Raw genomic sequence first — 27192 nt, 5'->3', positions numbered from 1 at the left:
AAAGCTCTCCCAGGTATGTCTAAAGTGCAACCACAGTATAGAACCACTAGCCTGAGGCCTCCCAAAGGCAGGCAAAAATCCTGCAGTGGAAGGAATCTGAAACAAAAATCAAACAAAACACAAAATTAAAAGATATTCCGAGGAGGTGTGAGTCTAATACACTTCTCTAATAACCTCACTTTGGAGGGTCTCCTATTGCTATGATTGTTCCTGTTGCTGCTCCTTATGTATAATTATCTTCTCAATTACATGAGTTCCTGGCTAATTTCTACAGCGAAGAAACTGAAAGTCAGAGGAATACTGTGGTTGAGTGTCCCTACGATCTAGGTAGGTATGATGAATCTGTCTTAAAACTCATTGTTTGGAAAAATAAGTAGCATCCAAATGCCGGGTGAAGAAAATAGCTAATGTTAGCAATTTTGTTAACATATCCAGAAAGTAGACTTACTACTGGCAGGCTAAGTAAATGTGTACTACACATGACCTTCAAAACCATTGATCTTAAAGGTTATAAACAATACCCAACTGACCCATTGGTCTATGTCCTCGGATTAAGATATCTTTCGATGTCTAGTCCATTTTGTAGTACATTGCTGCCAATAAGGAAGCCTACTTTAAATATATATATATTGAACCAGGTTATATGTGATCATTAATCACAGACTCTCCCCAGGACAACCATCATAAATACTGCATCTGCATAAAATTCCCTGCTGAAATTGCCTTGCCATCTTTTCTGCCTTCTATGAAAAAGCAGATGCATTTGGAGGAAAAAGGAATCAAAAGGGCAGAGAAAGAAAACAAAGAATATGCTGCCTTTTAATATTTATCATAAATTACTAAAAGAAATTAAATGTTTAAAAATCATTTTTAAAATTATTTTCAGCTATTTAAGGTTATTTTAAAAGAATTTTAAATGTGCTGGCATTGTCTCATAGCACTGTTTGATGGCAATACTAAGCAAGATACTCTAACTGAATTGTTTATATTTTGGTATTTCTGTGTTACCAACTATGTCTTCATAGGGCAATTACATTTTTTTGTGGGGCCAGAAGCTTATACAAAATGACAAATCCAAAATTATAAGTACAAGTACTTGGAAGGGTCTCTAAGCTTAAGCTTCCTCAGATGTATGAAAATCTGCCCTGGTCCACCAGCATCATATTTGGAGATGTAAATGATATTTCTTTCCCTCTGTTTATTGTTTCTAAAAGGACATCAAGTTATATAGCCTTGTAGAGAATGCAGAATTGTGAAAATAAAAATCAAAGATCTTTTTCACGGTCCCTTGTGTTCCCTTCTGGAGGTCCTTGCTTTCAGCAGCCAGTAGGCAAAATGTACTCATTTTTTAAAGGTGCTTTCAAGGAGTTACTTAAAATTTATTTTCTTTCTAGGTTCCCAGGTACATATATTTTCAAGTGCTCAGATACGTATATGTATACTGTCAACTCTTGTTTACCAAAGACTATTGTTTCAACTTGTGGGGACTCCAAGTCCTTCTCATGTTGATCTTTTTCTCTAAGTGTGCACTTGATCTGGGGGAGCTTAGATGTATTAATACCACTGACCAATGACTAAACGGGCAACTGTGGAGTCAGACCTGGTTTGACTTCCTGTTCAGCCATTAAATGCATGTATGGCGTCGGGTTGACTACTCAACTATTTTGATGTCCTCCATCTTCAAAATCAGGATAGTAATTATAAGCAGCTAAGGAGATTGTTGCAAGGATAAAATGAAATGGGGCATGCAAACAACCCAGCAATGTTCTTGGGTAACATATATGCAAAAAACATGAAAAACCATCACACCACCTTCATGGTCATCATAATGATTACTAGCTTCATTTTCAGTGTCACCAAGTGGCTAAAGGAATGGAGGTTACAAAAATTAAATATTTTTTATTACTTATTAGTAGCTTGGTAGTAGTAGAATTTGAAATTATTGACTACAGCAAAATTTAGGGCATGCTGTGGAAAATGAACTTCCGAGTAAGTGCCAAGTATACCAATATTTAAGCTATCCCGGAGGTCACAGAACAGACAGGCTCACAGAGCAAATTATCACACTGGTTATTAAATTAATTTTAAAAATGCAGTAAGAGTAAGGAGAAGAAATAGGGTGTTAATAATCTAGGGGTAACATCCAAGTGAGGTGGGAGGACAACATTACCTGAATCCTGGGATACACAATGTTCATATGTCCCATCTCTGTATCATATCGGAATTCCCTGTGGGTGATGGAGTTGTAAAGGTCAGAGCAGAAATTTGAGCCAGGGGTCTCAGCAGATGGAAGACACCTGGAGTCAACACACAGTTGCACTCTCTGAAACACACAGGGTAAGTCTATCTGGCCAATACCTGTAGCTTGCCAGTTAGTCTAATGAGCAGCTACAGTTTTATCTGTATTTCCAGACAGAGGATATATGGGCCAGAATGGGTGTCACCCATGAATGGCTCAAGTAAAGCCTAAGGTATATTCATTGCCCACTTGGCCCTTCTATTCCATCCTATCCATCTTCTGAACCCATAGGATCTGCTCACTTTATGCTCAGCCTATCTCCCAAGTTACTTTCACCTTTATCTAGTTTTATCTATCCTTCTTACTTTTCTTATTTTCTACAGCAGAATTAAATATTATTAAATCATAGGATTATTTGATTTATGCTTATCGTGATAGAGTGGAGTTGTTATAGCTCTGCTCTCAAACCAGCACACCTAGATTCAAATTCCAGTACCATCACTTCCAAGCTATGTAAACATAGGTATATTATTTAATCTTTCCATGCTTCCGTTTCCTTCTCTGAAAAATGCAGATGATGATGATACTGATATTACCTACCTGGTAAGGTTGTTGTGTTGATTAAATGAGTTATTCAACTGAAGTGTTCAGAACAGTACCTGGCACTTAGTAAGGACTTGATAAGCCACAGCTTTTCTGATTTCTAGCCTTTTCGATAGTGAACTCTTGGCTGGAAGCAGAGGCATCCTGGGAGGAGATGTCAATGTGTTTACAGATAGAAAAATAGGTCTTTGTATTTACAGAGAGCTTACAACTTACAAAGAATTGTAAAGTAAGCAATTATTTTAAAATTTCAACATAACCCTATAAAGTAGGTACGTGACAACTATTTTACAGATCATGAACCTGAACCTGAAGCTCAGGGAGTGAAATGACTTACCCAGAGGCATACATTTGTTGTCAATACATGACTTGAATCCAGGCTATTCATCCTTGCTTTGTGCTTCTCCATCTCAATATAGCTGCTGTACCCAAGGGGCTGGGAATAAGCTTCCCTGCCTGAAAAATAAAGGGCTTCTCTTCCAACTACCTCCTTATACTACACACTTAAACTAACGTTATGAAACTCTTTATATAATCAAAGGGAAGACTTAAACATGGCTTCTCCCCAACTCTTAACAGTGATTAATTGACACTATTGCATAAATGCCTTGCAACTGATTATTTCAGATCATTTCCTGGGGTAAAGTGTTCATATTTGAGAAACTTTGTTAAGATTGGAAGGGTGGAGCACCTCGAAGGACTGATCCCAGAAAGAGTGGGCAGATTTTATCATTTGGCGTAAGACTGATGCAAAAGGTAATATTTACAAGTACAGATTTACCTTATTTCTAGGTGTAATCTATAGCACTGAATGTTGCTATCTTTAATACTTCATTGTAGTTCAATCTCTTTCATTCAAAATAGAGTTTAACAATGTGAGTAAAATATAGGCACAAAGGAGAAAGTAGTCATGTATTTCATTAATCCATTTGCACGAATCTAAATGTAGGCCTTGGTGAAAGCTCAAGAGTTCACCTTCTCTCCCTACTTGCCCTCTATGGAGGAATTGTATTGAGTCAATTGTCAGCAACTGCTATTAATGGGAAAAATACATTAATATAAAGATGTTCTGAGCAGGTCAAAGGAAACCAAGTGGAAAGAAAGGAAATGATTCTTAACAGAGAACAGAACATGCTTACTACACACACACACACACACACACACATACACAGAGTGTTGAGCAAAATTAAACCAGCTGTCAAACCATAGTTCCACGCTGTCACATTTGTGACCAAGTTGGAAAATCACCCCACATTAGAAGAATCCTCTTTCCTGTAATGGTAGAGTGCACTTTTCAACCATCCTGGTGGATTCAAGAATTATTCACTTTTCAAATTCTAAGTAGTCAAGCATACCCTGGCAGACATAGCCCCCATACCAACCATGTTTTATGACCATGCCCCAATCATTAAAAAAAAAAAAAATCCACTCTGTATGAGAAGATGAGATGGAATTTCTTCTCAAGAATTTCAAATGGCTGGGCATGGGTGGCTCATGCCTGTAATCCTAGCACTTCAGGAGGCCGAGGCGGGCGGATCACCTGAGGTCAGGAGGTTGAGACCAGTCTGGCCAACATGAAGAAACTCTGTCTGTACTAAAAATACAAAAATTAGCCAGGCTGGTGGCAGGCACATGTAATCCCAGCTACTTGGGAGGTTGAGGCAGAATTGCTTGAATCCGGGAGGTGGAGGTTGTAGTGAGCCAAGATATCACCACTGCACTCCAGCCTGGGCAAGAGAACAAGACTCTGTCAAAAAAAAAAAAGGCCTTTACAATTAAATCAGGTATGTTAAATAGAAAAAAAATACACATTTTGTAGTTTGTTGAAAACTATACTACAATTTTTAAAGTCACAAAGATAACTCCTGAGGTCTTGAGAGGAATGATTCATTGTCCCCAGAGTTTCTTCTCGTATGGGAAGGATGGGTCGGGGTGAGAGCAGGACTGACTGAAGGAGGAAGATACCCAACCCTTGGTCTCATGGTGGGATAAGAATTTAAGAACCTGTTCATTAGCTTTCTCAGTAACTAGGAACTAGCTTCCCTTCAAATGTTTTTGTGTGTGCCTTCCTATTCCTGAGCAGACTTTAGGCCTTATCTGCTCTTCTGTTAACCCAGGTAAAGTGCTCACCTAAAATAATCATCATTTTTTTAGTGTTGTATTTTACAGCGCTATATGGGTATATGCATTCAACCAGAGAAGCAAAGAAGACATATAGAGTGAGAGATTTGTTGCAAAGTACTGGCTTATGTAATGGTGGCAAGTTCGAAAATCCACAGGGCACGCCATCAGGGAAGGCAAGCTGGAACTCAGCCATGAGCAGAAGTTGCCATCCACTTCTGGTAGAATTTCTTCTGTTTCAGAGACTCTTCAGTTCTGCTTTTAAGGCCTTTCAACTGATCAAATCAAACTCACCAGGTTATCTGGGACTATCTCCCTTACTTAAAAATCAGCTTATTACGGACTTCAATCACATCTACAAAGGCCCTTCACAGCAACATCTAGATTAATGTTTGATCGAACAACTAGAGATTGCAGCTTAGTCAAGTTGACATATCAAAAAAAAAAAAGCAATGCATTGTGTATGTGCCAGGTGCTATTCTAAGGACTCCATGTATTTAAGCCTCTCAACAATGCTATGAGGCAACTGAGGCACAGGATAATGTAGCAAATTGCTCAAGATTGTGTAACAAATAAATATTGAACAAGCATCCCAGCCCAGTTGGTCTGGTTCCAGAGATTATGTTTCAAACATGATTTTACTGATTTTCTTTGGATTCAAGCCTCTCAAGTGCATTTCAAAATACTTTCTAGAATGTTCATGTTGTTTTTGTCAGTGTAAAATTGCTTTTTTAAATCAAAATTTCTCTTACTCCAGTAGACATTCTGACTCTTTTGTTTGCAATGTTATTTTTATTTAAGGTCATGATGTTTCTGAGAGATAGGATTGTAATTACTCTCATAATTAGTGACAGATAGATAGGTACATAATTTCTATATTTAGTATTAACTTACTTTAACCTTCATCAAAAACAATTGTATTTATAGTCTGTTTTATAGATCTATTTTATAATGAATTCTATAGATGGAACAACTAAGGGTTAATTAATTTGAGGATCTGCCTAAGCTGAGAGACTTGGTGGCAGATTTAGAAATGTTATCTCATGTATTCCCAAAGGAAATGTTCTACGACCCAGCTAAAGTCTCTGTTTGCTGTTTGGGAATAGAAGTGGGCAATGGAAACAAGAACAGTAAGAACAGTTTGGAAGGCAAAAAAGAAAAAAGGAAAAAAAAAAAAAAAAGGCAACCAGGGCCCAAGTTCAGAAAATAGTCTGGAAATTATGTGAGAACTTAATAATTTTATACACAATATTTTGATGAGTAATCACCAAGGAGAAGAAAAAGCTATCATTTGTGTCAGGACTTCGTGGTGGTTTAAAGAACATGTTGACGACCACACTTGGCATGTTTCTACAAGCTGTCAAGGTTGGGAGGAGATGAGTACTCGCCCATCCTGCTGACCTTCACAAGCCCATAAGGAAAAGACCTGAACGGGCAGGTGTGAGCACTCTTGAATATGTTTACCAACCGGAGGGAACTGTTCTTACGAGCCTGCCAAGGTGACTTCTGCTAAAAATGCCAGCAATATCCCAGCTGTCCTGACCTAGGGGTGCAGCCACAACCAAGGAGGCTTGTTTGAGAGATGTCATCTCCCCCTACCCCACCCCAACCTGTCACTTTGAAGACTTGTCGCCTTCCCCCTCCTTCATTGAAATCTCACAGAGAAACATTTTATTATCCAGATTACTGCTTTAGGAGATAGAAGGATAAAATAAAACTGCCATGGGGAAGGTACAGGTTTATTACTTATAAAATTTCTACCAGCAAATTGCCTCTTTCTTTCCTGCTTGCCTGCTTTTTATTTATTTCTTTTAAAATTGTTAAATATTTTCAATACATAAAAACAAAGTAAAAGATATCTATATACCTACCACTGAGATTAAGCAGATGTTAGCATGGTTTGAATTATTTGCTTTAGATCTTTCTTAAAAGATAAAAAACATTACAGAAGTAGCTACAGCCTTACTCCCTGTTTTTCTAATCTCTTGTTCCCTAGACAAACTACTATTTTGAAGTTGCTGTGTATCTTTCCCATCCATTTTTCTGTGCTCAGACTCTATCTATCTTTTATTCAGTCAATCTATCATCTATTTATCTATTCGCATGATTCTGAGTGTTGATCATTATACACATTTGACATCTTACTGTATATCTCTTTTGGCAATTGACTTTTCTTACTCAATTTTGTGTTCTTGAAATTTTTACATGATAATACTCAAAGATCTAGTTCATTCATTTCCTTTTTAACATCTGTTTTGGTTTTTGTTTGTTTGCTATCACACACAACACTGCAATAAGCATTATAGTATGACTTTCTATGAACATGTGCCAGAGTCTGAACAGAAAGAACACCTACCAGTAAAATAGTACAGTTACGTGATGTGGGTATTGTGAACTTACATGATGTAGCCAGATTGATTTCCAAAAGAAGGGTGCTGATTTCATCTATCTTTGTCAATGTAGGCTGGACTGCCACCTATCACATGACTGCGAGGTGATACCCTTTCCATGGTACGGTACCACAGTTTGTTTAGCCATTCACCCATGGCAGGACAATTGTGTTGTTTCCAGTTTGGAGTTATTTTGAATAAAGCCACTTCAAACATTTGCATAAAGGTTTTTTGTGGAACATAAGTTCTCACTTATCTGGGAGAACCGCCCAGGAGTGCAATTGCTTGGTCATATGGTGGTTACATATGTAGTTTTGTAAGAAACTTTCATATTCTTTTTAGAGTGACTATGCTATTTGACATTTCTATTAGCCATGCATTAGAGACTCTCTGCATCCTCACCAGCATTGACTATTTTCACTATGTTTCTTAATTTTATCATGTTGATACCTCCTTGTTATATTTCATTGTGGTTTTAGGTTGCATTTTTCTAATGGCTAATGATGTTGAATGTCTTCTCATGTGTTTGGTTGCAGATTGTACATCCTCTCAGGCGAAATAATCTATTCATGCCTTTTAAATGTTTTCTAATCACATTTTTTGCTCATTGCTATTTAGATTTGAGAGTTCTTTATATATTCTAGATATGCAGTCATTTGTAGTATATGTGGTTTCCAAGTATTTCCACCCATTCTTTTACTATATCCTCTTCAAAAGGTCTTTCACGATGCAAAAGTTATTCACTTTTTAAAAAAATTTTTTAATGATCTCTAATTTAAAGAAGTTTCCTCTTATGAATCACACTTTTGTTGTCAAGTCTGAAAACTCATTGCTTAGCTCTAGGTCTCAAATGTTCTCTTCTACATTTTTCTCTAAAAGTTTTACACACTTTGGGAGGCCAAGGTGGGAGCATCGCTTGAGCTCAGGATTTCCAGACCAACCTGGGCAACATAGCAAAATTCCACCTCTACAAAAAAAAAAAATATGAAAAAAAAAATAGTTGAGCATGGTGGCAGGCACCTGTAGCCCCAGCTACTTAGGAGGCTGAGCCAGGAGGATTGCTTGAGCCCAGGAGGCGGAGGACACAGTGAGCTGAGATTGTGCCACTGCACTGCAACCCGGGGGACAGAGCCAGACCCTAAAAAAAAAATTACAGTTTTACATTTTTAATTTAAGCCTATGATCCATTTTGAATTAATTTTTATAAAGTGTGAGTTTAATTTGAAGTCTTTTTTTTTCTTTCTTTCTTCTGAACTCCACCTGCTTTAGCACTACTGGTTGATAAAGTAGTCTTTCCTCCATTGAATTTCTTATGCATCTGTGTAAAAAATATCAGGTCTATTTCTTGTGGGTCTATTTCTGGGTTCTCTTATGTTAGCATCCAATACCAAGAGCTCTCTCTTTCTCTGTCTCTCTCTCCATACTTGTGAATTGAATAAATTACTGCCACAGGCTTTACACTGTCACTTTGCTTACATGTCTATGCTGTTATTAGAGAGACTGGGCTTCCTAATTACCTCAAATACTGTTGGCAGGTCCCTATACATTATGGAGTACCCAAAGTAAATCTCAGTTCGTAGCATCCTGTATTGCTTGTGTGGTATCCATTTTATCAGCTCAGATGATTGAGTTCAAGATAAGAAACGGTGTGTTGCTGGAGATTCATTCACAAACTTTAGTCCTTCCATTTCCACTGACACCAAATGCAACACACTCTCCTGGAATATCATCAGGTTTCCTTTCCCAGTGGAATGTCTCAGCAGCACAGCTATAGTCAGGCTTTGCAAAGCCAACCATTGAATTCAGGTTCTACGCTCCTGCCAGCTAAATGCCTCATTGATTCTCCTTTATTGTTTCCAAATACATTGTGTGGATAAATGAGTGGTGGACAGGATTTAAAAGTTTGTGTAAGGCTTTAATGAGGATAAAAATCCAAATGTTTCGGTATTCATACATTGCTTATCCACTGTCTTTGGAAGCTAATGGGAAAACATCCAAAAAGAGCCTTCTATTCTTTCCAATATTTGCTGCTCTAAGTTGAGTGAAAATAGCACTTGGTCCTGTTTGAATACTTATATGTTTTCAATTTGGGTCATAGCCAGAAACTGCCTCAATAAGCAATTCTGGGAACACAGAGGTACCTCAAACTCTATTTGGATTTCCAAGAAGTTGGTGTGATGGGTTATAACTATGGGTATGCTCCATTTTGTTCAAAAGGGTCTGTTTGACCAAAGTGATGAGAGTGGGAATTAAAGCAGTAGCTCAAAACTTGTGAGGCTTAGTTTTGCAAAGATTTGTTTTGTAAATCTGTGTGGATACTTTGGTTCCCTGGTTTTTTCATTGGCAAAATTTACAAATTCTAGTTAACAGGTTTCTCAGGAAAAAAAAAAGTGTATTTCTTTAGAAATACACAAGAACATCACAGACTGGGGCCTGTCAGGGGGTGAGGGGGCTATGGGAGGGATAGCATTAGGAGAAATACCTAATGTAGATGATGGGTTTATGGGTGCAGCAAACCACCATGGCACGTGTATACCTATGCAACAAACCTGCACGTTCTGCACATGTATCCCGGAACTTAAAGTATAATCTAAAAACAGGAAATAAATATACAAGAAAATTATAAAATGGTTGATAGTTCATGACTTTCTCTGAGACCACACATGGTATGCAGAAGAATCCCAAAGGATTCATACTGTTAATACATGACATCTACAAGAGGGCTATTATCTCTATAAGTCAGTATCACTAAGGATCTAAATTGGCCTAGCCTAAAGGAAAATTAGGTCCATAGTATCAGAAAATAAGACTCTATTACTTGTGTAAACTTCTCAGTTTGAGATTCTTCTTACCCTCCTAGATTCTGCTGACCATCAAACAACCATCAAGAAAATCTTCCTCAAGCTCCATCTTACACCACTCAATTGATCACACACCTGTAAGGAGGTTCCTAGTATTTATGGCATCAAAATTGCACTTCAAGTCCAACACCAGCAGCATTCCTTCTTCCTCAAAGCCTAATGACACGATTTTATATATAATGGTTAATGTGGTGTTTGGTATGCTTCCCTAAATTTCAGCCTCCTATGATTTTCACAACATTTTCCCAAATGTCAGCGGGCTGTTATTTATTGGCTAATCCCTCCATAATGAATATGTTGCTATCTAATAATCACAGAAAATCATGTCAAGCCAAACTTTGGACATAGATACCTCTGAATAAGTAAACAGATGCTGTACGTAGCCTACAAAGGGAAATAAAATAGCTATAATGTAATAGTTACCATTTATTGGGTCCTTAATCTACAACTGACACTGAACTAAACATTTATAACTTTATGTTATTCTTACAACAACCCTAAAAGGCAACAACTATTATTCCTGTTTTAAAGGTAAGTAAAATAAGATTCAGAGTGGTTAACAGTCTTATCCAAAGTTACAGAACTGTAAGGAATGGGGTGAGATAAAAGATAGGATTGGGGCTCAAGTTGAGGGTCCTGCTTCCAGAAACCTTTTCCATAGGGTTGTGCTATCAGCAATCCCTCTCAATATGTAAAGCCAGGGGTTTGGAGACAGTGGTGAACTCCTGATTACCCTCATGCCCTGACCACCCTACCTCCTGCTTGTCTTTCTACAAACTCGCTGTGTTCTAAACCCTGACATCCCAGACTGACAACTAGGGCTTTGTGAATCTAGACATGCCCACTACAAACACCAGCCACTGACCTGAGGACCTCTGAGTGTCCCCAGCCCTACAGAGGAAACAGGAGAGTGTTGAGATTATTCGAAGATTCCAGAAGGCCATCTTTACTTTTAGCTATCTGTATAAATTTTTTGTTTACTTCTTTCAAGAGCCCAGTTGTATATTCTTTTCATATAGTTGTACCAGTAATTCAACGCCTAAGCAGAAAATGGTAATATGAAAAAACATTTGGATAAATTTCTAAGTACGGTAATCAGTAGAATAATTTAAAACAAGTCAGTCAGTGGCTATTTTTTATAAAGTATAAATTTCTGAGAATATGTTACTTTAAATATGTTATTCAAAAAAAATTAAGTGATTTCTACAATAAAAATGTGTGTTGATTCTACAATATAAATTTGTATTCATTCTTTGAACTTAAGAACATAGAATAATTTATAAAGTATGTATGTGTTTTTGCATTTGTTACAGGGATGGCTTATGGTGGAATCTGCTTATAATTTTTGAAATCTTTATTAATTATGGGCTATGCCATGTTGCTGTCTCAAAATTCAAACAATGAATTAATTTTTTATCTGAAAACAAGTCTGATAGTTGTGCTTAAGACAATAGGTATGAATAAACATATAATATTTATCAATTAATTACTAATAACTACATGATTAAGATCTGCTAGATTCTGGGTATAGCCAGTTTTTCATTATTAACTTACATAAAGTACACAAATGAAGCAAGAAATTTTATTTTATTTACTCATTTTATTCACAGGCATGACTTGGCTTTTGATAAAACAATCTCTCTCCTCTTTAGACCAAACAACTCTTTCTCCTTCTTTAAACTAAAATTTTGAAGTTAGCCAATGATTGAAACGTCACCCAGCAAAAAATGATTGTTGAATATCACTTGTAATTTTGATAGTACACATATAGGTTTTGTGCTTATATATTCATTGGTTATCAGGACTTTCTCTTTACACTGTTTTGTAGGAACCCATTTAACTAGTTTTCATGTTGTTCCTAATTTTAACTAGGACATGCAGAATCACTTAGTGTGAGCTAAGCTGTATTTAGTTAAAATGCTAAAAATTATCTAGGCGCAAAACTGAAGATTTTTGTGTAGTGAATATTGGTGATGAATTTCATATACTCTATAGCCTTTTATGGAATTTGTGTTGTAGTCTTTCTTTATGCCTGCTTCACCCAGAAATATACGCATTGTAAGTGTTGGCCTGTGCAAAGCAGAAAAATGATGACACAGGAAAATGGCTGCATACAGGGCCTTTCTTCAGTTTTATGTTTTTGTTATTTACACACAGCATGTGTACGAGCTGTTCTCTTCCACAAGTCCAAAGAGCACTCTTAGAGGGTGCAAGGTAGGGAACCTATCTCTTCACTGCCTTTCTTCACCTGTTTTTCCTTCAGTATTCTGTGGCCCATGGTAGTCCTTGGTAGTCTATGTAGGACCGTGGTTGCACTGGTCTTTATTCCTGTATCTAATCAGGAGACTAAATGCCAGCTTTCATAGAAATTCACAGATTGTAGCACATAATAGGCCACATTAGCCGGCCTTACATTTTTAAAAAGTTCTAATAACATCAGAAAATGATTTAAGGTGGAATTATTGTATCTTTGCTCCTTTCCTTCTCATTTCTGCTCATGTGCACTCTTACTAATTTTGTTTTTGAGGAAAAATGTTTATTTTACATATATATTTATTATTTTAAACTGTTATGTATAACTTGAAAAGAAAAATGATTCTTACATATCACTATGCCAAGGATGCTCCAAAAAGAGCTCTGGTTAAAATGTGTAAGGAAATACTTAAACACACTGAAAAAACATAAGGACATACACATCTTGAAATGGGAATATTGCAGCAATTTACTCTTATTTCACTCTAGCAAATATGGGAAAAATTCAACTTATTCTCAGGTAATAAAATCTGGTGTACCAAAGTGTTGAAAAAAATGAAATCGATAAAGAAGTCACAAATGTGTAAAGCAAATATGAGAAATAACTGCTCAAACAACTAAATTATATAGAAGAGAACATCAGAAACCAGGGGTTTATTATCTATACCTCACAGCAATTTGAAATGACTAGATTCAAAATACATTTATGTATTATGAATGTTATTATTCAGTTTCTAAAAGATTTTAAGAACACACAAAGGGAATATTGACTTCCTTGTTATGCTCTGTAAAATACAAAATTCAAAACCAAAGGCAGTGAATCAACTTGACAAAATTAAGCAACAATGCACTTTTCTCAAAAACTTAATTTTTCCTAAAGAATTATTTTAAATTATTTCATTAATGTTTCAAATTCTATCTGATCTGATTCCCCAGAAAATACCTATTTTCAAAAAAAAAAAAAAAATCCACCAATTTAATGCTAAGATGAACAAATGATTAGCCTGGTATTTTTTTTTTCTTTTTGGTTATTTTTTTTGAATTTTATTATTTGTTGATAAGTACTAACTGTATATGTTTATGAGATACAATGTGATTTTTGATATATGTTTACAATCAGGCTAATTAACAAATCTATCACCTCACATACTTGTCATTTTTGTGTGCATTGAAACATTTAAAATGTACTCTTTTAACAACTCTATTATTATTTATTATAGTCACAATTCTATGTGATAGATCTCTTAAGTTTATTCCTCCTAACTGAAACTTTGTAACCTCTGATCAACAACTACCTTTCCCCAACCACTCCCCTTCATCAGCTTCTGGTAACATCATTCTACTCTCTACTTCTACAATTTCAATGTTTTTAGATTCCTCATACAAGTGAGATGATGCAGCATTTGTCTTTCTGTGCCTGGCTTATTTCACTTAGCATAGTGTCCTCCAGGTTTATCCATGTTGTTAAAAATTAGAGGATTTTCCTTTTTCTTTGAGACAATCTCTCACTCCGTCGCCCAGGCTGGAGTGCAGTGGCGCAATCTTGGCTCACTGCAAGCTCCAGCTCCCAGGTTCATGCCATTCTCCTGCCTCAGCCTCCCGAGTAGCTGGGACTACAGGCGCCCGCCACCACACCTGGCTAATTTTTGGTATTTTTTAGTAGAGATGGGGTTTCACCATGTTAGCCAGGGTGGTCTCGATCTGACCTCGTGATCCACCTGCCTCTGCCTCCCAAAGTGCTAGGATTACAGGGATTTTCCCTTTTTTTAAGACTGAATAGTATTTCATTGTGCATATATACCACATTTTCCTGATCCATTCGTTCCTTGATGGACACAGAGTGCTTCCATATCTTACCCATTACGAATAATGCTTCAATAACATAAGAGTGCAGGTATCTTTGGAATAGGCATTGCAATTCCTTTGACCATATACCAGTAGTGGGATTGAAGGATCATATGATAGATATATTTTTAGTTTTCTGAGGAGTCTCCATACCATTTTCCGTAATGGCCGTATTAACATTTCCACCAATATTGCATAAGGGTTCCCTTGTTGGCACTCCCTCGCCAACATTTATCTTTTGTCTTTTTTGATGATAGCCATTCTAACAGGTGTGAGGTGATAACTCATTGTGGTATTAATTTGCATTTTCTTGATGATTAGTGATGATGAACATTTTTTAATATATCTGGCAGTCACATATGTCTTCTTTTGATAAGTGTCTATTGAGGTGCTTTACCTAATTTTTATTGGATTATTTGTTTTCTTGCTATTGCATTGAGTTCCTTATATGTTTTGGGTATTAGCCCCTTATATGGTTTGCAAATATTTTCTCCCAAACCATGAACTATCTCTTAGCTTGATTGTTTCCTTTGCTTTGCGGAAGCTGTTTAGTTGATGCAATCCGATCTGTTTATTTTTCTTTGTTGACTTTGGTTTTGTGATCATATCTAAGAAATCTTTGCTCAGATGAATGTAGTAAGTATATCCTCTTTGTTTTCTTTTAGTAGTTTTACAGTTCAGGTCTTACATTTAAGTGTTTAATGTGTTTTGTGTTGATATTTGCATATGGTGTTAGACAAGAATCCAATTTCATTTTTCTGCTTGTGGATATCTAGTTTTCCAACACCATTTATCAAACAAACTGTCCTTTTTTATTGTATGTTTTTGGCATCTTTGTTGAGAATCAATCGACCATACATGCACAGGTTTGTTTCTAGGTTCTCTATCCTGTTCCATTGGTTAATGTGTCTATTTTTAGGTCAATATCAGTATGGTATATTTCATACACTGCAAGATGCACCTCATATGTTATGTATCTATCAGGATGGAGGAAGAATGCGCTTTGATGTCAGTAATGACCAAGACAGGGTGCCACCAAAAAGACAGTTACCAGTTTGCAGGCTCAACGGCAGTGTGTCCTTGAGAATATCAAAAGATCCAAAATTTGTGTCACAGACAAAAGTAGAACATATTCTAAAACTTCAGGAAAAGTACCAAAACAAGAAAAAAATGAATTTTCCATGAGATAACTCTATTTTTATATGATTGAATGGGTACAGTATTCTTTTGTGTACATAGAGTAAGCTTCAGTTTCCTCTATTCTGTAAATAAATAGCACACTAATTGCAGATAACCAAAAAACAGAACCAAGTAATTCAAATTGGCACAAACAAAAAAGACAATATCAAACTATGGTAGATTAAACACTCCAGAGTGGTCTTCTTCTTTCTCTGTCAAAATATACATATATATTATCTATAGTATCTGTAGATAATATAGACATAAATAAATATGAGTCCCATGATATTTGACTGTTTCTTTCTTTGTAATGAATGTCAGACACCTATAATTTATGACATGCAGCGATTGTTTCATTGGTTGCATTTTCTTTCAAACAGAAGTGAAACTTCTAAGAGGAAAACTTGATAAATTCTTGGTAAGTTTCTATCTCCGGTTAGGCATTGCAATAATAATTCATGGATAAACAACAGCTGCAAAAAACATTAAGATATTATGAGTATATGAGTGTGGGAGTGTGTGTGTTTTAGTAATTGGGAAGTGTTGGTCACATTAAAAGCCCATGTTATTACAAACAGGAATTTCACTACAAGGTACCGTAATGCAAAGGTATGAAGAAAACCTATCCAAGAAAAGAGAATCAGACTTGCCCACTTGTTAAATCAGAAATAAATTCTCTAAGAGAATTCCAAGGAAATTTCCTTGGAAAGATAATTCCCCAGGAAAATGTTGTATTTCCCGGAAGAACCAAGAGAACTAAAAAAATTATTGTAAATGCAAGTAGAATCTTGTTACTTAGAACATAAGCCTGCCATCAAAACTCTATTTTTGTTTAAGTAACAGTTAAGAGTGCAATCCGCAACGGGGTGCCAGCAGCCAGAGTTGTCTGAGGGGATGGCCATGGGCTTCAGAGCATGGGCCAAGAGAGAACAAAAACACAATGTACAAAGAAAAGGTGTTATCAAGTATCAAGAGGATGGTCCAAACGAAGCATCAGACTAAAAAGGCAGGCACAAAGGCAGACTCCAGTCCCAAGATAGTAGGGTGCAAACTAAAGAAACTAGAGTACAACTATCAGGTTCAGAACATGCTTGCTGATCTGGTGGCTTTCATAGGCTGCTTTTAACATCAAGCCTGGGTGGGGAGGAAGTTATTAAGGCCACTCTGGTTCATCCAACATGATGAACACATCATCTGATCTTATTTTAGTTTTACATATGTGGAAAAACAGAATAAAATAAATAAAAGCTGTGCATGTGTGTGTGTATGTGTAGCATGTGCACAAATACACATATGCATGTTTGCAACCATAGCTAAAATCATAGCCCGAGGGCACCTAAGTGCAAACCCCTTCAGGCCAGAGTCTGCAGTGTGTGTTGTTGTTGTTTTTAATCTTTATATTTCTAGCCTTGAACACATTTTATATATTACAGTATATGTTTAACAAATGAATGAGGAAGAACTTTTGTCTCTTTCATTAAAATGTGTTTTGCAATTCTATTTATCAGGGATAAAGAGTTGTACTTAAACACCTGGATGTCAAAATACTATAATTGATTGCAATATTATCACAAGTCATCACCATCTTTTTAATCTTAAATCTACTTTTATAAATTAAAAAATTCTATACAAGTTATCCTGTGGAATGTGGGAGTGCTGAAGAGAGATAGAGAGAGCCATCTGGGGAGTCAGAAATACTCTACTTCTTGATCTGACAGGTCGTTACATGGGTATCTACATGAGTACAATTCATCAAGGCAAACACCAGATCTGTTCATTTGACTGCATGTAACTCATACTTCCAACAATAACATTGTGTAAACCAAATAGAACGTATCTTTTGGCCAAACCTGGAAAAAAAATCTGCTTTTATCAAAAGAATTCACTGCAGGAATAATTTGGCTTCACTGAAAGAGTATTGCAGAGGTAGATTCCCAAATAAATATCTGGGGATGGAAAGCAGAAAAAGGCTTTTGGAACTAAAGCTTAATTGAATTCTGCATAAGCATGAACATAATGAACACATCATATAATAGTCACTTTGCAAAAGAGCTATCAGTATGCTTTCTGGAATCTTCACTGATGTAACATGAGCTCACCCCATGCTCACACTCTCACCTTCTTGAGATTTACCCAGGTCTTCTGTTCACTCCATGGCAGGGAATAATTTCAGAGGTTATTTGGCTGTGGTTGAGCACAAAAGGACTGAGCCTGGCTGTTACAGAGACTGGCCCTCTGCACCTATCTGTTAGCTTCAGTACCTATTCCTTGTTTATTTTTTGTATTTTTCAGAGTGATCTAGAACCAAGGTTTTGAGGACTAGCTCCAAGTTTGTGTGAGAGGATACAGCACAGTCCCTAAGACTGAGCAGTCCTGGGGCCAAAACCCTGTTGAGCATCTTTCACTGCCACAGGCAGGAATGGGGAATGATTTGTTTAGCATTCAAATGAGTCACATAATACCAGCAGCACAGAAAGTTATCATTTCTTAGTTCACGTGCATAGCATTAAGAAAAAAATTAAATAAACAAATATGGATTATTTTTATAATGAATGCAATCTTCTTAGACTAATAGCCAGAGAAGAGCTATGATTGTTGTATGTCGAAAAATCCCAAATGGCAAAATGTAATTAAAGTTAGAACTGTTGAACAAATAAACCTGTTAAATACATAATATTACCAGGCAAAATAGCTATGTGTTTATCATTTTGCCACTGTAATTACATTCACTACAACTCTTCATGCATATATTAATATCTCACTGACATTATAGAGGCTAAAATATAAATTGCAGAGCACTGAGCCTAGTTCCACCCAAAAAGTTTGAAATGCATGGTAAAAATGCTTGTCATTAAAAAACAAAAACAAAAAGGCTTTGGATTTAATGTTACTACTAATTGCTTTACTGAGAAGTAAAAGATTCTTATAACTACATGTGTACTGGTTTCAAATGAAGAATCACGATGTACCTCTACGTGGGCATCTGGTTTGAAAAATTATGATATTCTTTATTGTGGATCTCTTGGAACATAAGGCGCAGAACTTGTTCAATTTGACCTGAAAAAGGAAATACCCGGAAATGAACCTAAGTTGCTATTCCTACATTAATAGTAGACAAATATTTTTAAGTAATCTCAACTAATTTCCAAGATTATGAATAGACTGTAATTGGATAGATGTCAGTTAGAATGGGTGTGTTAGTTATTAAGAGTCAGGAGAGGTCAGGAAATTAATTCCCATGGGACGAAACTCTGTATCCAAAAATAAGCAAGAAGAGGCTTTGAAATGATTTCCAAAAGCTTGACAAAATCAGTGCCAAAGATTGTATGGGGGGAAAAAAAGATTACACATAATGAATAGTAAAATAAGAAAGAGGCAGAAAAAGAGGAAGGGAAGGAAAAGGAGAAAGAAAACCAAATAATTTGTGAGTACAGAACATACAATGAATCTTCATTGCTGAGTTAATAAAATACTGTCTTTAGCACCAATAAATTACAGAAACAGGGATTGGAAAGCTTTAATAGAAATCACAAGTCTTTAAAAATAACACTGGCAATAATTAAAAACCTTTCCCTTAAAAGCTTCCTATTGTTAATTGGTTTACTTTCATTTAGATATAAATTAATTTCCACAAATTAATTTTTACCATTAGAATAGCCTAAAAGCACGGAAAGCCTAGAAATTGACAGAGCAGGGTCAATATATTGAGCAAAGTAATGTGATGGTGCATAATCTCTATCATGATTAATATCTAATCATAATCGTCATCATTTTTGGAGGGCCATTTTTCATCATGATGGCTGCGCTTTATTTTGAAATTATTTAAGAGAATTAAATATTTTGTAAAGTGAAAATTAATGTGTCTTTATTCATCACTGAGTGAACCATTACAAATGTTTTTCAAATTCCGTTCTTTTAAAATAAATGCCATGAATGGTCATTTAAGTTAGTCACCATACCTATTTTTCCCATGACATAATGACTACAACTGCCCTAATGAGTCCAATCGAATGGCTATTGTGCTTGTGGTTTGGGAGTGTGAAGTTCTATTTCCTCACATTTGGATTTTAATCAAGTCACTAATTCAAGCCAGGCCACTGAAACACCTACCAATTTTAAGAAATTCAAATTACTCTCCTTTTATGATGGATTAAAATTTAAATCATCTTGAAGGATATCACCCAACCAGTTAATTTATATATTTGAGAATAGGGAGGACAAATGGATCATCTCAAAATGAAAAATATTGTATGACAATTGGTCCTTACAACTCAGAGGTATGCACACATGCGAGACACAGATTTCATCTCTCCTTAAACAAGTCATTGTTTGTTTAAGCCTTGGATAAAAACCAAGATTTTTAATATCACTGGTCAAGGCCCTGACCATCATTCTAGCCTCATTCCCGGCCCTGTCTCTCTAATACATTGTGCTGCTGCAATGCCAACTGATTTAGGTTCCCAAATACTTAACGCTACGTTATCCATGAGCATTTGTATGCACCATTCTCTTTTAATGGAGCAATTTCTTATTTCTTCAACTTGTTATCTCCTGCATCCTTTCCTTCAAACCTCATTTGAAATATCAACTCATCCAGGAAGACTTGTCTGATGCTAAAAGCTCATTTAGATGCCCTTGTCAGGGTGTTCATAGGCTAATCACTGGTTTGGTAAGTCTTCATGATGGGATTATACGCTATTGAAGAATAAAGAGCTGTGTTATTAATCTTCAATTCCCAGGACTTGCCATATACCTGATGTATAGCTGGATGTCACTAATTCAAGCAAGTTGAATAAAGGGATAAGCCAGCAGAAGTAAAAAGAAGAGGAGGAAAGACAGACTAAATGAAAAGCAATGTCTGTTCTATAACTGTCATATACCACTCTATGTCAAAAACCACTTTATGCTTGTACTAGTTTGCGCTTTAAAATGTTTTCAAACACTCTTACATATATTGCCCACACAGTACACTGGACATCTCCTTGAGCTTGATATGAGGAACCTGCAGTTTAAAGAGATTTTAAAGATTTGCCTAAAGGCAAACAGGGAGTTAAATACAGGATTGGAACTAGGCCTTATCACACCTCATCACAGCTTCCTTCTGACACGTTGCAGTGTTACAGTGTGCTGTGTGCTTCAGAGCAGGCGTGCACCAGGAAGGGGAAGGGGTAGCAGGAAAGTGTGTCCCCAAAACATGTCTTCGGCCACAATACTTTCATCTAATAAACACAGAGAGAAAATATCTCTTCCTACTTTGAGTACATTTAACCTCAGAGCAAAACTAGATGACCTGGCTAAATGAGTTGGGGGACCGATTTTTGGGAAAACGGGCAGAGATGTACAAGCCTTGGTGGTGGTAACCAGGATTCCACGTAGCACTTTCAAATAGTGCAGTACTGAGTCAGAGCTATCCTGAACTTGGGGAATTCCCTGTGGAATGCACAAGGTGCAAAAACAGGCAATCAGAATAGGTTTAACTTTATCAGCAATGAATGAGTTCAGGCATGGAACAAAAATCCGGGCCAGATCACTTGGCTGCTGTCACAGAGAGACCATGTAAACGCAGGTCATTGCTGAAAAGAAGTGGTTTGAAGTCTTTCCAAGGTGCTGGCAGTTTCTGAAGAGCCGTATCCACAGAGGTACCGATAGAGAGGCCTGTGAGATCACCCGGTGGCAGAGTGCAACTATTTTCAATTATTTTTTGAGGATAAGGCCCAAACTCCCAGCTCCCTTTCCTGGAGTACCTGAGCTCGGCAGCCCAGTGGACATGTGCTTCTCTCTGCAAGGGATATGTGGAAATAGGAATTCTCTTCTCCTTTTGGAACAGTGGATTTCTTCCCTTATTTACTTGGGAAAAAAAAATACCTGTGCTTCCCACCCATTTTGGAGGAAAGACTCCAGTAGGATATGGGGTCACCTAACCCAGAGGAAGCTATTCCAACCTGAACAGCCTTGTGCAATATGCACAAAGTCCTTCAATAGACATTGGATGTCAGCACAAGCCTTACTTGAAACCAAGTCCATGTTCACTCCCTAATGACCACAAGAAGGAAGGAACTGAGGGGGTTCCTTCACTTGCTAACTGCCTATGTGATATTGGCCACCTTGTTTCATTCCCCTATGCCCCGAAAATCTCAGCCTTCAACCCAGAATGATACCCTATAGCAATACAGTGCTGAGACTACAATGCTGTGAATAATTCTGAGGTATTTACTTACAGATCATTCAGAGAAGCAATGGAGGGAACAGGTGAATACAGGCAAATGTGAAAAACAACCAGAAGCTCTCAAGGGGCCAAAGATAAGTCCCGGGAAGTTTCTTCTTATCAGAAAAAAAAGAAAGGAGAATTTTTCTGCTTTTGCTGTGTATGAGTGCATAAACATTTTGTTACCTGACCATAAACCTACCATGAAATGTGATCAGCGTCAATTCTACCCAAGGATAGTGTCTCAATGGGCTGTTATATCCCATATTAACATGAATTTAGTATCTTTAGGGACACAGAATTATCATTCATCAGAATATTAATTAGAAATGTTTGAACCATGTCATGCTTTACTCTTTTCGTTTTCTGATTGGAATTCATTCTAATAAATTCAAATTGTTTTATCCCTCCACATGGCCACAATACTGGAAAAAGTCAAAACAATCCCCCACTTACTTGCTGGTTACCAAGGGCCTAATGTTAAATATTGCAAGTGCAGACACAATGCTGTTAGCTGTTTAAAGGCTATATGCTAGATACATCCTGCAAATAAGTGAATAAATAATATATTAAGGCCCTGGGTCCCTTTTTCACCAGATTTATAAGCACAAAAGTGATACGGAGAACTGACAGTAACTTTAATATATGTAAATATCTCAACTGGATAATTCAGGCACAAAAATATATTGTAGCTTGGTGCTTATTAAGTTTATGTTTTATGCATTTCCATTGCAGGAGTTAATATGTTTCTTGGTTTCTATGTTCTCAGATCTCCTACAACACCCGGTCTTTAAAGTATTATACAAAATATCAGGTATGTATTAATCTATAAAGTTAAAACGTTGCATTTGTTTATACCAACCACCCCAAAGCAGAGTTCCTTCTCATAATGAGGTGTTTCCTAACAGTGTGATAGAATATTTTAAAATTGTCTTTGACAAGCACATTTTGAGGCTGATTTCTCACAAATGCATGCTGTCTATATCCACACACACTGTGGACCCCACCATGAGCTCTGGGTGGAATGCTCAAAATCTTCTCTCGTTCGATCTCAATGACCTGAGCTGTGGAAAATGTTCCTTAAGCTTGCTGAGGAGAATTATTTTTGATTTCTTTGGCCGGCGTGCTCTATTTTCTCACTTAATGGAAAGGGATGAGAAATGAAACATCTTCGTTTAGCTCTACAATGGACAATTTTCCAGCTACTTTAACGCATTCTGTTTAGAAAGAGAGTCCTGGAAATCATTTCTTCCTGAATTTATAACTTGCTCTGTGTTTTCAGAGTTTTTTATTCAATGCAGCTTTAAAATTAAAATGTGTGAGCTCACTCCTTATTTTCCTAAGACAAATATAACAACTTCCATCTTGGTCATTGAATCCTTTGTGCAGGCAATCAACCAGAGGTCAGGTTTACGATCATGTGGCAAGTATTTGACTAATGAAAAACACGGACCCTTTCTAATCACTTAGGTTTGAAGAGTTTGTGCAATTGTCCCAAGACCTATCAGCTCTCATTTACCTGATTCTGTCTTTCTGCCTTTTCTTCTTTGGTTAAGGGATGATCTATTTTAGTTATTGCATCACATCTGGAAATTATAGAGGTAATAGTATTAGCGTGACTCCTCTCTAAAGGGTTCCAGGTTGAGATTATGTCACTGTATACATTTGGCAGAGAAGGTACTAGGTAGTGGTGTTTTTGAGTAAGAACCTTAGGTTCTAACGAATGGTTTAGAATTACATTTTGAAAGACATTTCTGTGAATAGTTCATTTATTAATTTTCACCTTACTTCTGGCACTGCCTCTGATGATCATTCAGTTTCCTCTCCTCTTCCTTTATACTCAGCCTCCCCTCCACACAGACCTGTCCCAGAAATCTTTAAGGAACTCAGATATTTAAATAGAGTCAGTGGGTAATATCTAGTAGAAGAGTTCTTTTATCCAGAAATGCTATTTCCATTTATTTTATTGCGGCTACTCCTGCAACTCTCTCTGTAGCAAACAATTACTTAGGCTGTGTGTGAACACGTCCAATAATAGCTGTTGCATGAAATGAAGAGTTGAATAAAGAAGAAGTGTTGAAACAAAGAAGATGGAAAGAATTGAATGGCGAATGTGCCAATAATGAAATGCATAAGCAATTCCACAGGTGAAGAATGGTGAAGCAGAAATGGTGGTTTTGTTTTTGTGACTGTGTTTCTAATTTAATTGAATCAGAGTAACATATGGGATATATTCCTTGCCTGAAGCTCACAATTTCAGTTTGTCAGAGAGATAGGATAGTTACACATAAAAAGATGAAAATAAGGTAGGTAGGGGATGGGAGAGAGGGAGGAGATTAAAAAAGGCTCTAATAAAAAGAATCCAAAGGTGAATGGGTCATTGGTGGCAATTGTTAACAGAAGCTTATCTGGAATATTTCACTTGCACCCTGCACCCATTCAGAGTGAATTTTGCAATTCCTGTCGTTGAGGTGGATCAAACTGTTGTTTCTCCCTTTATCCTCATACGTTGCTTTCTGCTTTACTTGTAGCTTATTGAGTGTGTATTCTGTGTTGATTCATTATGTTTATGTAGAAGGCTGGGAAGGCCTGTCAGGATTCCATTTAGGTTGCTCGTCATGGGCACATCAACACCTGGCAGGTCTGTTCTTCTATCCTCTTGTGTGATCCAGGCAGATCTTTGATGCAGGGAGGCAGGCTCCATGTCAATAACCAGGACCAAAGGTAAACCCAAGGGTGTCATTGTGGTGTGATTTGCAGGTAGCAGGGCAGGGGAAAGGAGAATGCCAATTAAGTACAATACAAGTGTGCTGTGTATACATATTCCTAGTGAGGTTCATAATTCTCAAGGCTTTTAGATTGTGAATAATTGACACCCCTGTAAAGGTGGATAACTATAATTGTCCCCATCACTGAGGAGGAAATTGTCTTGCACTCTGGAAAGGCTCATTTATACTCTGTGTAGCTTTGCTGCATACCCAGTACTTCCCAGGAGTGCTGTGAGGACCAATTACTAATTATCTGGAAGAGCTCTTATGCTCTGATGAGATCCTTTGGAATGCAGGCATCTGTGAAACTGTGATGATACCTTCTCCCTGTTTTCTATCACACTTGGCAAAGGGCTGGGCACTTTTGGTCATCTAATCAACGTTCTCTGAAAAACGAAAGAGAAGGATTCAGGAGAGAGGGCGCTCCACCCAACCACGTTTAGAAAAATAAGACCAAATTAGTTGAGAAGCTAACTTCATGTGACCATTCCATTTAAATGATTTTTTAAAACCTGAGAATGTTAATGGAAAAAAAAAAAGAGAGAGAAATTTGAGAGAGGCCTTGTGTCCACCAGGTATGCAAACAAGGATAATAAACATTCAGCAGAATATCCACATGAAAAACTAAAAACACTATATAGCAATATCCAACAAAAACAATATATATGATCAAAAGGAAGCACAATGGCATGGTAAACCAGAGCCTCGGTAGTATATGTCCAATGAACATTTCAGACAGATTAAGTGAGAAAATACCTGTCAAAAGGTGAGAAGAGTGTCTGTACATAGTAAATTATCAATAAGTCCATTGTTGCCACAGTTGTTGCTTAGGTCCCAGCATGAAGTAAGTGTTCAGTGAAAAATGAACGATTTCATTCATACCTGGGTGGACAATGATGGACGGAGGGAAGAGAGTGGTTACTAAGCTCTTCCTCTGATGGTCCCTTGACGACTTAATCCTGTGTATACAAATTCAACACGCATTCTATCACAAGGCCCCAAGTTGTGCAATAAGTTAACAAGGAGAATCCAATAACACCTTCTGACTCTTGTGTCCATTTCTAAAGAGTATCAGATGGGATGGGCATGGGGTGGCTCACGCCTGTAATCCCACTACTTTGGGAGGCCAAGGCAGGTGGATCACCTGAGATCAGGAGCTCGAGACCAGCCTGGCCAACATGGTGAAACCCTGTCCCTACTAAAAATACAAAAAATCAGCTGGGCGTGCTGGCGCACACCTATAGTACCAGGCTGAGGCATGAGAATCACTTGAACCTGGGAGGTCAAGACTGCAGTGAGCCGAGATCACACCACTGCACTCCAGCCTGGGCGACAGAGTGAGACTCTGTCTCCGAAAAAAAAAAAAAAAGAGTACCAGATGTATCTGTTTTCTGTAACAGAGTTGGAGAGAGAACTGTGGTAATATGAAGTTTAGAGATGTGCTAGTATCCCATAACTAAAAACAAAAATAAAAGAGCAAACAACTCTCACCAATGCTGCAGCGTACTTCTCTTTTTGTAGGAACATCACCTTCATTCACTTCCCAACAGTCAGCTTTCTTTAAAACACCTTCTGGTCTTCAAGCTCCATTTGTTTTTCCACTGCTACGATTTGGTTTCTACCTCTTTTCTCACAACTGTGCTCACCAAGGCCTCAACGCTGCCTTCATTAATTGATCCCACAGCCACTTTTTAGCCTTTTCAGCCTTGACTTCCTTGCTGTAGTTGACACATTGTTGGCCCTTTTCAAAAAGTGGAGTTTCCCTCTCACTAGTTGCCTTATATATCATTACTCATTTCTGGTTTTTATTCTGTATTTCCGACTGCTCCTTCCCAGGTTCCTTCTAAGATCTCTTGCTTTCTACTGACATCATTAGTATCCCTGGCTCTGTGTGTCCCTTGCTCCCTTAATCCACCCTGCAGAGAAGCCCCTAGACCTTCTAACTGCATGTCTTTCCTCCCTTCCTCTCCACACATGGTCCAAATCTCTCTTAGCTTCATGACTTTCCCTGAGGGCCTCCCCTCTGTACTTTCAAATGTAGCATAATTTCTACCTGGAATACCCACCCACATTCCCATTGGTCTAATTCCTGGTGATCCTTCAGTTTCCAGCTTAGATGTCATTACTTCAAAACATTCCTGATCTTTAAACAACCAAGTCCCCTCACATGAGTTTCCTCCCTTATAACACTCTCATTTGCTTTTAATTACTTGTAAATGCCTGCATTCCCTGACGGGGTAAATTGTGGCATCCTCACTTATGACTTTGTACAATTTGTGCCACAAAAAGTTTCAGGGCAGAGAGAGTAAAGAGGCATAGAAATCTCAATCAGGTGCAGTGGTTCATGCCTGTAATCACAGCACATTGGGAGGCCGAGGAGGGTGGATCACAAGGTCAGGAGTTCGAGGCCAGCCTGGCCAACATGGTGAAAACCCACCTCTACTAAAAATACAAAAATTAGGCAGGCGTGGTGGTGGACGCCTGTAATCTCAGCTACTTGGGAGGCTGAGGCAGCAGAACCGATTGAACTGGGAGGCGGAGGTTGCAGTGAGCCGAGATCACGCTACTGCAGACTGGACAACAGAGAGAGACTCCATCTCCAGAAAAACAAACAAACAAACAAAAGAGGCATAGAAATCTCATGTGTACTCTGTGATCCCTGGTTTGGGACAACTCTGCCCAGTGACTTCACTGTTATTTAATTTGCACAGAAAGAACATCAAGGCCA

The 27192-nt window shown here is 37.5% G+C and overlaps 1 long non-coding RNA gene across 1 annotated transcript; it reads right to left on the bottom strand.

Annotated features, from left to right (window-relative positions):
• Positions 1 to 15487: 15487 nt before the first annotated feature.
• LOC116275255 lies at positions 15488 to 25646 on the bottom strand. Its single transcript, XR_004184232.1, has 2 exons — positions 25221 to 25646; positions 15488 to 24850 (listed from the first exon to the last, which is right to left on the bottom strand). It is a non-coding gene; the product is annotated as an uncharacterized LOC116275255 (long non-coding RNA).
• Between the last annotated feature and the right edge of the window lie 1546 nt (positions 25647 to 27192).

This window comes from Papio anubis, chromosome 6 (genome assembly GCF_008728515.1).
Source record: "Papio anubis isolate 15944 chromosome 6, Panubis1.0, whole genome shotgun sequence".
In the NCBI taxonomy this organism is placed as follows: Eukaryota; Metazoa; Chordata; class Mammalia; order Primates; family Cercopithecidae; genus Papio; species Papio anubis.
The sequence above is the reverse complement of the archived record's forward strand: the minus strand, read 5'-3'. Positions and strand labels throughout refer to the sequence as shown.